Source organism: Rhipicephalus sanguineus, chromosome 6 (genome assembly GCF_013339695.2).
Source record: "Rhipicephalus sanguineus isolate Rsan-2018 chromosome 6, BIME_Rsan_1.4, whole genome shotgun sequence".
Lineage (NCBI taxonomy): Eukaryota > Metazoa > Arthropoda > Arachnida > Ixodida > Ixodidae > Rhipicephalus > Rhipicephalus sanguineus.
Window position 1 is genome coordinate 107,842,810 of NC_051181.1, and position 14,549 is coordinate 107,857,358.

Consider the following 14,549-nt stretch of genomic DNA (forward strand, 5'->3'; position numbering starts at 1 on the left):
CTCAACATAATATGACGGAAGTCGTCCGGCATCGATATACATAAAATGCGCGCCAGAGAACCACCTGTGCAAATCACAGAAGGAAAGATCGCCTTTAGAAGAAATTCAAAGCGATATTAGTATAGATAATTGCTACTTTCCGACAAGGAGTTGGAAAATCTGCGTTTCGTGGATAGCATGGAGGCCCCTGAAGTACCATAATAATGCTCCTAGCGCCACACCTGTGTACCCCTTTTTTTCGGAAAGCTACAATTCAATATTTAAACACAGTTTTTTTTTTTGTACATATACTGTGCACGTGCTCAATGTTTGGCCACTTTCTTCGATGCACACACCGTGTTCTTAAGTCAGAGGTTGTGAGCTGATGCTCTATAGTTAAATCATTGCCGATGTCATCACACGATGGGAGAACCTTATTTATGCTTCTGTCTACAGGTAGTAAAGTGCGAACACAATGACGTTTTACGTGTTTAATGGTAGCACGAATAAATAAAACTGTCGCTACACAATTTTATTAGCGGAGAATCCTAAACGAAGCCTGGGCTTTCACAATGCGCCTACTGAAATAATTAGTGTTCGAGGACCCAACCAAGTATTTGATGGCACTATTTTGCATGGGATTGCTTTTTCTTTGGCGCAGGTTACCCTTCATGGGGCTATCCGTATGGCGGATACGGTGGTTATGGCGGCTATGGTGGATACGGCGGCTATGGTGGATACGATACGGGTTTTGGCTCTGCGTACGGCGGCTACCCAGATTATGGCTACTACGGTGGATACACTCAACCTGGTGGCTACTACAACTATCCCAGTGGCTACGGTAGTAGCTACAGTGGTAGCGCCGGCTTTCCTAACGTTCGTGCTTCAGCCGGTGCAAGAACTTCGTAAGGATGCTATTTCAGTTGCCTACTCGACTCGAATGCGAGAAATATGCCCCCACTTTCTTAAGGTTTTTTAGTGGGACGGCAGGTCGCCAATCAACAAGAAAGATTAACTCATATTGTTGACAATTTACTTACTTCCATGCTAGCAGTTGTGCGTGAGACTACCCACCGCTATCCAAGAAAGATGGCGTAATTACGGTGGTCATCCGACTTTATTTTATTACTTTTGCAAGCAACGTTGTGCAAACATGCAGACATGTTCAGCCGTGGGTGCTTATTCTCTAAAAATTCATCACCAATGCCGAAAAACACGAAGTAAAAGTGACACTTTTATGCCGAAAGCATGATTTGCTTTTTGTCATGGTTACTGACATGCAAACTACAGCATTTCAATTTTGGCAAGCTCCGGCAATAATGTACTAGGTTAATGCATGCCCATAACGGAAAGCGCGGTGGTGTCATTGACGTGTGAACCTCGTAATACGCGTTGATTATCAGCGTAGTTGTATATTTGCGAATTATTCTCAGCCGAAATGCCAACTTAAGGTTGTCTGCCTAGTCTAGAATAACTTAATGTCGGACAACATATGGTTTGCCTAGTCAAGGATAATATTGGAAATGCCGTTTAATTGATGCGTACAGTTCGGCAATCCTCCAAATCTTATACATCTTTTTTTTTCAGGGCTTCTGCTTCAGCGTCACAATAAAGCATCATGGAACACTCTATCGAGAAATATGGAAGTTCTCAGAAATGCGTAGGTCATGCAAACTATAACATATCTTCAACACCACTTCGTCGAGCTCGAGAGTAAAACAACACTACTCTGTACGGCGGCGTTCATTCATTGTACAGGGCTTCACGCTGTTAATTGGACGCGCATCAAAACACGCCGTTGACGCGTGCATCGAAAAGCGTGAGCCCATGTACAGTGTCGTCCACTCTTAGGGTGAACACGGATCAGCATGGCCGCGCTCTGCGCATCGAAACGAAACGGCGCAGACGCTTGGGAACGTGCTCCTCTTGCTGTACTACAGGGAAGCGATCACGGGCGTGCCAGCACCGGCGTTGGCTGGATGCACTGGCGTCCGCAGAGCGCGGCCACGCTGAGACGTGTTCACCCTAAGAGTGGACGGCACTGTACAATGCGGCGATGAACAAACGCAGCCGTGTATTAACCAAAAAACGCTTGGAAGCGCTCGAGTAGCGCGCGCGAGCACGCTTCTATTTTGGCGTGTTTCGCGCGCTTGTGTTTTTTCTTGAAAAAAAAATCAAGCAGGCATATTCAGCACAAAATAAATACTTCATTCTGGGGTTATTTGAGACGGCTTGCACCTTAAAATGCACATTAAGGCGAATGGCTTATATACCTCACTAAACACGAAATTTGACCGTCAGCGGCGTGTTGTGTGCTGCGGCATCGGGGACGAGTGGTGCAAAAAACATCACGTGATCACGTCACCATATGACGTCATCATGACGTCACACATCGCAAGAGATTGTGACGTCGTCGTGACGTCACATATTCTGGCATGACGTCATGTGACGTCACGCTACATAATGCCGTTTTAGCGCCCTCCATTGGGCGGCGAACAGAACCGCGGAGCGCGTGACCTCAAGAAAAGAAAATAAAGACGGCGCTTCGTAGTGGCACGCGAAGCCACGGCTCGTGCTCCCTGCTGGCGTCTATTCTTGTTCTGCCGTCTCGTTCCTTTCTCCTGTGGCATAAGCCTACACCGTCATCACATGACATCATAGCTTGGTCAAATGTGAGCTGATCACGGAGGCAGTGCGAAACCACGCTTGGTGCACAAAGCTTTCGGAGGGTGGCGGGGCAGGATAAATACATCTAGGAATCTGCATGAACGGCCGTTCATGTAGGCTCCCTAATACATCGAATGAGAAGAAAAAGAATATGGCTTTCTTCTTCGAGTCGTCTTAGGTGAATGCCTAAGGGACCCTGTGATATTTTTTTTTCTGATTCGACTAAGAATAAGAAAATTAGCCAATTAAAGTTAATTAATTAGTGCTGCTCAGTAATGAAAAACATACAGGTTGTATGTACACACAACTACATCTAATATACAGCACACGGTATTTTTTTTTAATCTTCGGGCTAGTTAGCTGGGACACCCGGTATATATATATATATATATATATATATATATATAGGGTGTTTCAGATAAAAAGCAACAAGTATTAAAAAATTAAGCATAGGCACTACGCTTATCCAATTAACGCAGTATTTTTCTGAGCCATATAGAGCTCGTCAGAATATTTTTTTTCCGATCAGCAAATCTCGGTAATTAACAAAGATTGATTAATGAACTTTTTAATAGTAATTCCAGAGAAATATCTTCAGTACAAAAGTTGTAGCGCTTGTTCGCAAACGTCGAATTTTTTCACTGTATGCTAGGATAACTCCCCCGCATTATTTGCTTCCGGCCTTTCTTTAAATCGCACGAATTTTTAAGAAATACCACGTGACTGCCGCCTAACGCGCGCCGCTTTTAGTGCCCTCAAATGTTAGTTGAATGATTTATCAAGGGCGCTTCGCGCACGGACATCGATTGAACAGGCTGTCGGTGACTGCGATAGACGTTAAGCGACAAAACGAGCATACCGCTTCAACAACAACAAAAACAACAAAATATTCTTCTACGAAAAAGCGGCAGCCACGGAGCAAATGCCACATGACCCGTGGGCAGCATTTTATGCAGCGTAAGAAGTTTTTCTTTTCTTTTCGCACCAATGAAGAAACGTATCGGCAGGGGCGAGGTGAACGCGTGATGAAGGAGCGAGATAAAAGATTCACTCACACGTGGCGGCCGGTGTTTCGTAGACTTTTTCTTTTTTTAGACGGTGCGCCTCTACCATCCTTTAGCGTCCATCACAGTCATTGATAGAGCCTGCTCAATCGACCTTCGTGCGCAGAGCAGCCTTTGATAATTTGTTCAACTTACATATGAGGGAACTAAAAGCGCCGCGAGTTAGGCGGCAGTCACGGTGTATTTTTTTTTAAATTCACGCGATTTAAAGAAAGGCCGCAAACAACATTAAGCAGGGAAGTTATCATACCACAGATTGAACAATTTCATGTTTCTGAACAAGCGCTACAGCTTTCGTATTGAAGGTTTTTCTCTAGGGTTGCTATTTAAGTAGTTCAGGAAGCAATCTTTGCTAATTGCCGAGCTTTGCGGATTGGGAAAAAAATATTCTGACGTGCTCTATATAGCTCAGAACAAAACTGCGCTAATTGGAGACGCGTAGCGCCTATGCTTAATTTTTTAACACTTGGTGCTTTTTATCTGAAACACCCTATATATATCAACGTATCCTTGTGTTAGCTTTTTCTTTTGCAGTTTATGACACCAACCAGCGAGAAATGGCGCTGCAAAAGGCTGAGAACCATTACGAGAAATTTTTCTGCCAGCTTGCGTTTTCGGCGAGTTTTACCGCATCATTACTGCCTTGAAGTATACTCATCAAACAAACTAAATTCTGGTATTCATCCAATCCTGTTCAATAAAAGCCCAGCACAATCATCAAGTACTTTTTGTGTTTGATTGAGAGAGCAATTACAAAAACCCTGTAATTGAAAATTCGCCATGCCTGTGATGTTCTGTGTCAAGTGTACGTATAAGATGCCCGTGCAGAATACGCTGCGATTACAAGGGAAAACCGACGACATTGGGCCTAGCGTGGGAGGTCGCGTTATCTCGAAGTTTCGGAGACAGGTTGAAGCGAGAGGCAACGCGATGCGCTTGTTTTCCCATCTTTGCACTGTTTGTCACACCAGCATTGGGAAGGCGAGTGGACGCGGGCACCTAGTAATATTTCTGTGAGCATGACACCACGCGACGAAACAAGGCGGGGCGATGCCCTTCAAAGGGGCCCTGCAACGCTTTGTCAAGTAATCATAAAATGAATTCATTACAGGAGTTCATTGCTTCGCGAACGTCGGCGTGCCCCGTCAGCGTCCACACGAGTGATGCAAAATATCACCATCATCACGTGATGACGTCGCCATATGTCGCCATCATGACGTCACAGGTCTCCAAAATTTATGACGTCCTTATAAAGTCACAGTGATGTCACAGTGACGTCACATTATGACGTAATCACATGCATCTTAGCTTGGTCAACGGTGGGCCCATCCCGGAGGCGGTGCTAAACCACGTGAGGTGCCTGCGGTCCTGGAGGCAATGCAAAACCGCATTAGATGCAGAAAGTTTTCAGAGGGTGGCGGCGCAGGAACAATAGACCGACTGAGAAGAAAAAGAAGGCGTTCGCCTTCCAGTCAATTAGCTGTGTACATAAGCGACCCCGTGGTGGTGGTAGTAACAACTTTATTAAGAACTCCGGCAATTTCGTTGCCTGGGCGTAGATCCCGTAAGCTTTTTTTTTTTTGTCCTTTCATTCTTTGACCGCGCGGCTTCCTTTCAGTGTGATCGCGAGCGCTCAGCTCGGGCACGTCTTGGCGTCCCGCGGCGGCCGCGGTAACTTTGCAGCTCATGATGCTCAAATCAGCCAATAGCCTTGGACTTCCTGTTCACGACGCGGTCATCTCTTGCTTGCAACGTCATCTCAGTCTCTTCCTTTCAACGCCTAAGCGCAAAAGTTACATGGTCCCTCAGGCGCTTGCCTAAGACTACTCGAAGGCGAAAGCTATCTCTTATTTCTTCTCATACGATTGTATTGATCCCCTCCCCCCCCCACCCCCCACCCAACACGACGAATTAATTGTTTACTGTTTCTTGTATAGTGGCAACTCGCACTTATTGCCTCACACCGCTCTTGCGTCGTGTCGTGTCAATTACCCTTCGCGCAAGTCGTCAGCACCGGTGCTCACCATAAACTTCAATAGGCTAAGCAAAAGCTCCCGTAAAAAGATGTACCAGACGATACTTTCGCAATATTCGCATTCAGCTAAGGGGAGCAAAGGCGCGAAAGAAGTGAGCGCAGGAGCTCTTTGAAAAGACCATGTAATGAGCACGAACTTGGAATCAGAATTACGAGGGGAACAGCATGAAGTGTATTAAAAAAAGTTGTCAGTCCTTGTTTGATTGCTACTTTTGCTTACTCGTTGTAGAAGCCCCGCAAAAACAACAAAGAACAAAGCTAAACCGAACAAAGTTCTTTTCCTAGCAATGTTCGGAAAAGAACAAAGTTAAACGGCGAGTGAACAGCGCAGCAGACATTGAAACGATACAACAGGAACCGCGCATGAAGTACGCATGCTGGGGCACGTGCCGCCATCTGCAGCACGAAGTACCAAATTCTCCTGCGATTTCACACACAAACAGCGCTCCTTCAGAAGCGATAATTCATTTTTCCCCTCTCTATGTCAGCTGCAATTTTAACGTTCGGTTTCGCAAATAGCTGCGATTCTGAGAAGCTGCTTTTTCAATGCTTTCAACAACCACTACTTCAAAAAGCACTACCTATAACTATGCTCGTTTCACACATCAGGTGCAACGCTGTGGAAGCTGGGCAAGGAGTTCGGTCAGCAAAGTGTATAACTCCGCTCGTCTCCTGGTCGGTTTTCGTTAGTTTTCGTCGATTCGGCGCGACGCGTCGCGACGGCCTGCGAATGAAGCAGCAAAACACGAAAACAACAAGACGCTAAGCGATCCCACTGTATAATCACAGTCGTATAAAGAGCTTGTTTATTTGTAATACACTAAATATCGTCAATTGTATTCAGCGTAAAAATGAAGTATATTCTGAGCGGTAAAAAACGTTGAACTATTTCGCAATAACGTTGAAGTCTGGGTCAGTTGGTACATGACGCTGAGGCAAAAACCAGTCAAAAAAGACGCCGGACAAGGGGAAGAAGTGACACACACAAGGACTGGACTAGCAACTCTGCTTTATTAGCTGACAGCACCTCCCAGAAGAACCACGGCGCATGCGCTAATCGCGTAAAACCATGACGCCAAAACCCAAAACAAGAAAATGCAAAAGCAGAAATTGGCCAAATTGGTAGATTCTTGGCCGTTATGTGGGCCAATTTCTGCTTTTGCTTTTTCTTGTTTTGGGTTTTGGCGTCATGGTTTTACGTGATTAGCGCATGCGCCGTGGTTCTTCTGGGAGGTGCTGTCAGCTAATAAAGCACAGTTGCTAGTCCCGTCCTTGTGTGTGTCACTTCTTCCCCTTGTCCGGCGTCTTTTTTGACTGGTTTTTGCCTCAGCGTTGAACTATTTCTTAATGCGAACCCATCTACTGCAAGAAGTGCCTTCACAGCGTTGCACCTGATGTGTGAAACGGAATATAACAAGACAGACGTTCAGGGGAAGGTACGCTGGCTCCAGCCAACGAAACATTGACTTCAGGGACATTCCCTGTTCAACGATTTCTTATTACTATCTATAACAAAGAAGCTTCCAGACGTTAGCAGTGCACTTGATATTTGATGTTTTAGGCCTTTTTTATTTCGATCTCAGAACAGTGTTACATAGACCTAAACAACATCTCAATAAAACTTCAATGCGCACTGAAAGGAGCAACGTGTAGCACTAAGGATCTGCGTAGCGTTTAATTTTCAGATTAAGTTCTCACAGATAGTGAATGTGTTCCCTTCTAAGGAAGAATGTAATAGTAAGCGCAGCTCTCATTCCAACAGCCAGCCGGTTCACATCATATTTTGATATCACACTCGAGCCTCGCAATACAAGTGTACGTATTTGGTGGTAAAATTTCAATAAATGAAAGAGTAGAAGAATTCATTCTAAAAAGATAGGGCGTGCAAACACGGACACAAGATAGAAGTCACGCCACCACAAACGCCGACTAACAACTGAAGAGACTCACAACGACGGAAAAAAAAAGAAGGCACGAAAAGTTATCTGCGCATGCCCATTCAATAGGCAAACCTATCAATCCGGCTCGCGTGGGGGTCTACGTAAAAGATAACATTTGATTTCATCTTTATGCAGGTTAATCGATGATTGGCTCACGCATGCGCTACAACTATTATCGATAGAAAATGGAACAAAAAATAGAAGAATGTTATGACAATGAATAAAACAGCAATGTTACACCATAATAAATTGTTAAAATGGCCGTCATAAAACTTCTGCACGTCACCAAGGGGGAGAGTTAACTGGAACATTACGCATCACAGAATATATGTTTATTTTTTCTTTACGGGAGAGGGGCGAGGGTCAGAACAAAGATCAACCTTCCCAGTGTATGCGCACGTCTCGTTGATTTCGTTCGCTCTTTCTTCTGCGAAATTTTCATTTGTTTGTTCAATTTTTTGCATATCCTGAAGACCCTATCGGACAATATAGAGGAGGCAGAAGGAAAACATGGTGATCAGTAACAACTGTAACTCATTTCGCAGCCCAATTTACATTTCACAGTATTTAAGGATATGCTGGTGTGGCTGTGTTGCACTGGCTGCTCCCTAGCTCTAACACTGTAGTCATGCTCATGTATTTCAAACCAAAAATTGAAATGAAACCTAGAGATACACATGTAAATTAAATTTGTGTAAGGACTTGGAACTCTTCGTTCACTATAAGTGTTAAATAATATATGCTTCTCGGTACTCTCAAGTGATGCCCCTGTCAACGCCACATTCTAAAAATAACATTCAAAATAACATTCCAGTGCTCAGACATCAGAAGCACGTGAACAAAAAAAAGCTCCTAGAAAATATCTAGCACTTCAAATGCACATTGTCAAAGTACAGCAAGACAAAAAGAGAACTAAGAAGAGAAAAGATTAAACAGAATAGTTATGCTGAACAGCAATTCATTGATATTTTCATTCCTCACACTATCGTATTTGCGACTTGCAGCAGTGTTGGGTCATCTTATCACGCAACCACGCCTTTCTTTCTCTAATGACACTGGTCACCTATCTATAATATGTAGCTTTGTGGAAGCCTCTTACTAGGAGTGTCATATTTTTGCAGTATGAAAGAAGGTAGCATGTAGCATGTGCGCTTGTTCTTGAAGTTTTGAGAGTGAATATTTTCAAGTGACACACTGAGTTGTATGCTACCAGGTTCTGCTATAGACCGAGCGCTACCCTCTATAGTTACGAAAGCAGTGTCCTTGAAAAATCAGCAAACTAGGTTGATTAAGCAATAGCGGGCACCACTACCAGCAAGAAACAGCACAGGCAAGTCATTATTTTCGTAATCCGTGCGTGCTACTTAATGAGCACTAACGTATTTTAAAACGAGAGTGTTTTATGCCGTGTTCCACCAAGGCTTTCATGACGTATTTTTGTCACGGAAATACGTCAGCAAATGAACGCCTTCAGATGGCAAAGAAAAAAACTATAAGAAAAAGTTCCCTTGCAGGAGTCGAACACGTGACCTCTCGGCCCGCGACGATGGCTGGCGGGCGTTTAGCCCACTGAGCTACCGCCAAACACATGTTTTATATAATTTCGCCATAATATAGTATTCACTCAGCCATTACATCATGACAGAAATTAGTTACCTAGTAAAAGCCTTACTGATGTCGCATCTTAATATACTTATTTCTTTTACAATTCCTAACTTTATTTCTTTGGAGAACAGTAATCAAGCTTGATAATTAGTCATACATATTGAGCGAACAGACACGTCGGATAAAGTGTAGCACAAAGCTTTGTCATTGTTGTTATATCACCTTATAAGTTATTTTCTCTTGCTATGGTGATATAGAAAATGCCGATGTAGAGCTTTGATCTATACACAAACCATCGCTATACGGTCGGTATATGGCGCCGTAGTGAAGTCTCAAGATGCGAAAAAGTAATTTTTTTTTTTCAAAAGTTGCAGGGATGTGAGAAGAATCCAGTTGTCCCGGAATCGGAGTGACAACTGTAGAAACTGAAAGTAGTCATGGCATATGTGAAGCGCGTACGCTGCAGCATTCTTTAATACGAAGAAGGTTCATTACATCGGGGAATTAAAAATGAAGTTGAAAGAAGGCATACTGTTTGTGTCCTGTAAGTGATCTTTATGCAAAGACCAGCGGATTTATCGGATATAGCTCCACAAAGGAAAGGATTAGCATAGTGACGCAATTTTCTGTAAATGACGGCAAGTTTCTTGATTTTATTTCTATGAACACTTGAATTGCGACGGCTCCGCATTTAGGATAACGCAAAGAAAGACGCGTGGTGTGCCCAGACATGTGCGAAGGGCACCGGCTAGCAGTCACTGAAAAGCTTCTTCTAAATCGCGATGTAGATTTTGCAGTGCTGGAGCATAATATGCTATTATTACATTTTGTCTAATAATTACACAGTAGTGAATACGTATTACAGATATTCTTGTGCAATCTAATCGCGCTCTAGTTAGCTGTCGAAGAGTATTGACAAATGAGTTCAATTCCTCCTCTCGTACATTTACCCGCCGAGCTCGAGCCGAAAACCACGTCCAAGCGTGTGTTACTGAAAATATTTCTCTAGAAAAGCATTTTCAAGACTCTTTTTTTCGCAAATGAGCAGCGTCAATTTTGGCTAAGAGTTATTTTTAGTACTCTGCTCTGAAGGTATGGAAGATTAAGGTATGGTAATTCTCGTACGGATTAATTTCAAGAGACGAGCTGGATACATTTCTTAATATTTTAAAAATTAATGACTTGTACGTTTGGAAGACAACCACCAATATTCCCCATTCGTGGGCAGAGGAGAGCAAGGTCTAGCAAAGACGAAGTAGGAGAAAGCGTCATTAAGGCCTTCGAAGCAAAAGCTTCACTTAACGTGTGGGTTCTAGGTAGTTGGTATTCGATAATACACCAGCGTTAAGCGCGAAGACTTTTGCATAAGATGAAGATAAAGACATGGGAGAGGCGCTAACCTCCTACTGAAATTTATTTTCAGGGCGAAAATTTCCCACAAACAAATAAATAACCTGTGAATTCTACCACAAAATTGCGCCCTATGCAGGTACCCATTCATCCATCAGCCAGCTATGTCAAGTACACTTCCAAGAAGGCCACCTTCTTCAAGGTCAGAGGTAGCGAGGTCATGCTGACGCAATCACTTCCCACGCTCTGAATTTGGGCTGCCTCTAACATCTGCCCCGTGTGATCACGTTATCAGTGTCCCGGAACTATAAGCAAGACCTTACTCAAGCAAAAATTGTGAAAATTGAGGAAAATTGCAGTTTAATGAAAAGTTGGGCGAGTTGGTGTTGGTTCATGATGAAAATGGGGTGCGAATACCAGGGCACACAAGAAAAGATGGACACGAGACGACGCCTGTGCCCATCTTTTCTTGTGTGCGCTGTTATTCGCGCCCCCTTTTCATCCTGAAAATTGCAGGTCACGCTGACGCAACTACTGCCCTCACGAAAGATTAGACAAATTGCTGAAAAAGTACAGCATAGCAATCAAGCGCCAACTAACCCAAAATAACAATTCTCTCACTGGGACTTCTTCCTTCGAAACAAGCTTATGGTGCTGCATTGCGATGGATGCAGAACCATGCCTGAAGTAATAAGTAATAATGATATTCGTGTTCAGACGATTATAACGCCCCACACGCCACGTGTAGGTCATATAAGGGCACGACAACCAGTGAATTAATATTGCATCAACACTCAGGAGCTGTGGCTATTGTTGCGCTCTAGCTTGGCAACAACGTCTAAGAGTTGCAGCTGTCCTATGAGCTCGGTCTCCGAACGAGGAACCACAATGTGCATATTCTTTCTCGATTCAATGACCCGAACAACCTTCGCCAGTGCCTTGCAGCACTGCTAAAAAAACACAGCTATGCATCTATGTCAAAAAGGGCGCTGTTCTATTATATTGGTAACCGGAGTTTGCGACTGGCTGCCGCCTAGAATCAAAATTTGCTGTAGGCAGGTAGGGCTACACAATTGTATTTTCTCGAATTCACCAGAGCTTCTTTTCTCTGTTCTTGTAAAGAAGAAGCCCGCACACTTTATTCTTTGTCGAAATGAGAAAAAAAGCATGCTGCTGATTGTGCGCTGTTGGACACAAGCGGGCACTGCTGCAAACATCGGCACAAACGCGCGTTATATTTAATTTGTCGACGTGAACTTCAAGAAATGCGAACGTCATAGCCGCTTTCGAGCCTCTTTGAAGGACATTACAATTTTGGCATTTCTTGCTATGGCGTTGCATGGAATCTTTAAACTATTGTACGCTTTGAACGACCTAAGTATAATCCCTAGAAGGCACACACTAACGTCAAAGCCTACCTATATATCAAGGTGCGTAGTAGGTCCTTTCAAGGTCGATGTTTTTCATTGCCGATTTTTCTCCTAATAAAGAGGCTTGGAAACAGTGGACTGGGCATGGGACTGTCAGTACAGGCTGTGCGAAAACACCTGCACGAAAAAAAAATACACGTAGAAGCTTGCAGCTGACAATTCCTATAAAGGGCGACAACTGCGACTGTAGATCGATCACCGCTGAACACACAGAGATGCAATTCGCGAAGCCACGCTCTCTCTATCTGACAGCCACCTGCTGAATATACCAATAAATATTTCTAGTATTACTGAGTTAAATTGAGCTCATGGTCACATGATGGCAGTCAAAAATTGTGGTGTCCTGTTCAGTGACACCCAGGCTATTAAAACGCCCTCGCTAAACCGGACGCTAAAACGTTTACACGTTACTCGATTCACATCGTGTGACACCTGGTGTGACATATTCTACAAGTGCAACGCAACGTGTGCACTTAAGTGAATGAGCACATGGCTCTTCACGCAAAATAAGGCTCTTGTCATAGTAGTGGCAGTGGTATAGTGCTGAAGCATTAGGGACTTTTTGCTTGCACGCATACTTGTTTAACGTTGCCGTGCTACCGGAATACCGGATTGCGCTTACCGTGTTACCGAAACGCATGTTTCAGAAGTTTTAGCTCCCCATATGTAAACGTATACGTACGTACGTATACGTATACTTTTACCTTCGCGCAAACCACTGAATGGTGATGATAACTGCATTTAAACTATATTTAATTTAGATGATATCGATTTATCGCTGCGGAAAAATCATAAGAGACGTCTTTAGCGTGTGCAGTATACCGGTATATGCAAAGGGGTGTAAGAATTCCGGGTTACCGAACGATAGTGTCGACATCTTGTGACGCTTCGTGCAACCACAGTCATGGACACGTTTGTTTTCGCCTAGTGTTTTTAAGGGAAAGAAATTATTAAAAAGGCAACTCATTCGTAATTATGCTGTTGTAGGGTATTTACACTGGAAGTAGACTGCACGATGTTTCTGCAATGACAATTTTATGCTTGCCTCGTTCATCTTGGCCCCGCTAGATGGCGCCACCTATGCAGCCTGTCAGGGGCTTTAGGCCTCTCGCGTTTACGACTTCGGTATTATAGGTCACTCTGCGGTAATCCGGCCGAAACAAGGTGATCGCAATTGGCGCTCGCACTTCGGCTTATTTTGACTCGGCGGCTGGAGTCTCCGCAAAGCGGATATCGCGAGTAGCCACGGACGAAGGTGGATTTGCGAGATAGGGCCGTAAACGTAAAACCCATCCGGCGAGCAGTTAACATTCCGTAAAGGCCCGCGCATGCGCAGATTCCTTCCGGTATCCGGTAACACGGTAACGTAAAGAAGTATACGTAGAAGCTAAAAGCCCCTATTAAAGCTGAACCTTTTGTAATGTGTGGGCAGCTTAAAGAGTATACCTACCCGTCACACAACTCATACGGCGTGACACCTGGTGCAATACACCGCAATTTCAACGCAACGTGTGTGCCTACGTAGCTTGACACGTGACCCCTTGCGAGATAAGACTCCTCTGCAGGGCATTTTTCCGGGCAGCATGCAAACATGGTCACGGTGCAGAATTTGACTCCGAAAATTATGGAACAACAGACAGGAGCCACTTTGCTAAACAAAGGGGCGCACCAGGCCGAGGCCCCGCTTTAAGCTCGAAGGAATAACTCACTCCTATAGTGAAGCGTTACAACTCGGCGCGCGCGCGTTTGTGTGTGGTGTGGAACCACCTTCTTGAATTAGTTGCGTCATCTGCTGGAGATGTATCACCGGTGCCTTCGGGCTTCCTGAAGGAGGTTCTTGAAAGTCCTAGCTTTCTAAAGGCATGCTCAGACTATAGTTTCGCGCTCTCGCAAAGGAATTTCTCCTGCACTCGTCAGCACATGGTTCCCTGTACGATACTCGTAATGCGTTTTCACGCGAGGGCTTAAGGGTGCCAGCCGAATGATTCTTCATTGCAGGGGTCCAAACTTTGTTCTTTGCATTACACGCAGTAACCGTCAAAATGTGACGTCACGGCAAATGGTGCGGGAATTCCAAGGTGGCGTCGCCACCTGTATTTTCTGCGCGTTTTCGCTTATTAAGCGTATTCTCGCAGCAAGCGTGTGTGTGTTGTGTGTGTGTGTGTGTGGTGTGTGTGTGTGTGTGTGTTGTGGTAACAAACATCACAATAATAAGTATGTCACTTAATGGCCGGATTTCGATATCGCGTTCAACTCTTAAAGGCGAAGCTCAAGGGTCCGCCAATATTTCAATTCGTTTCCTGCATTTCAAAAACCCCTATGAAGCACCACACGGTATGTTTATGGTACTTGGCCTTTCATAGTTTTTGTCACGATGAATCAACAGACACAACGAATCAAAGCAAGACATTAGATTTTTTTTGACGGGAATATGCTGTTCTTATCCACAGTGTATATGCAGCATAACGAATAGCACCAC

At 44.2% G+C, this 14,549-nt stretch overlaps 1 protein-coding gene across 1 annotated transcript in view; it reads left to right on the forward strand.

Moving 5' to 3' along the window:
• LOC119396126 (uncharacterized) overlaps nt 1–14,549 on the forward strand; it is a 280,780-nt gene that overhangs the window by 23,009 nt on the left and 243,222 nt on the right. The window lies entirely within an intron of this gene.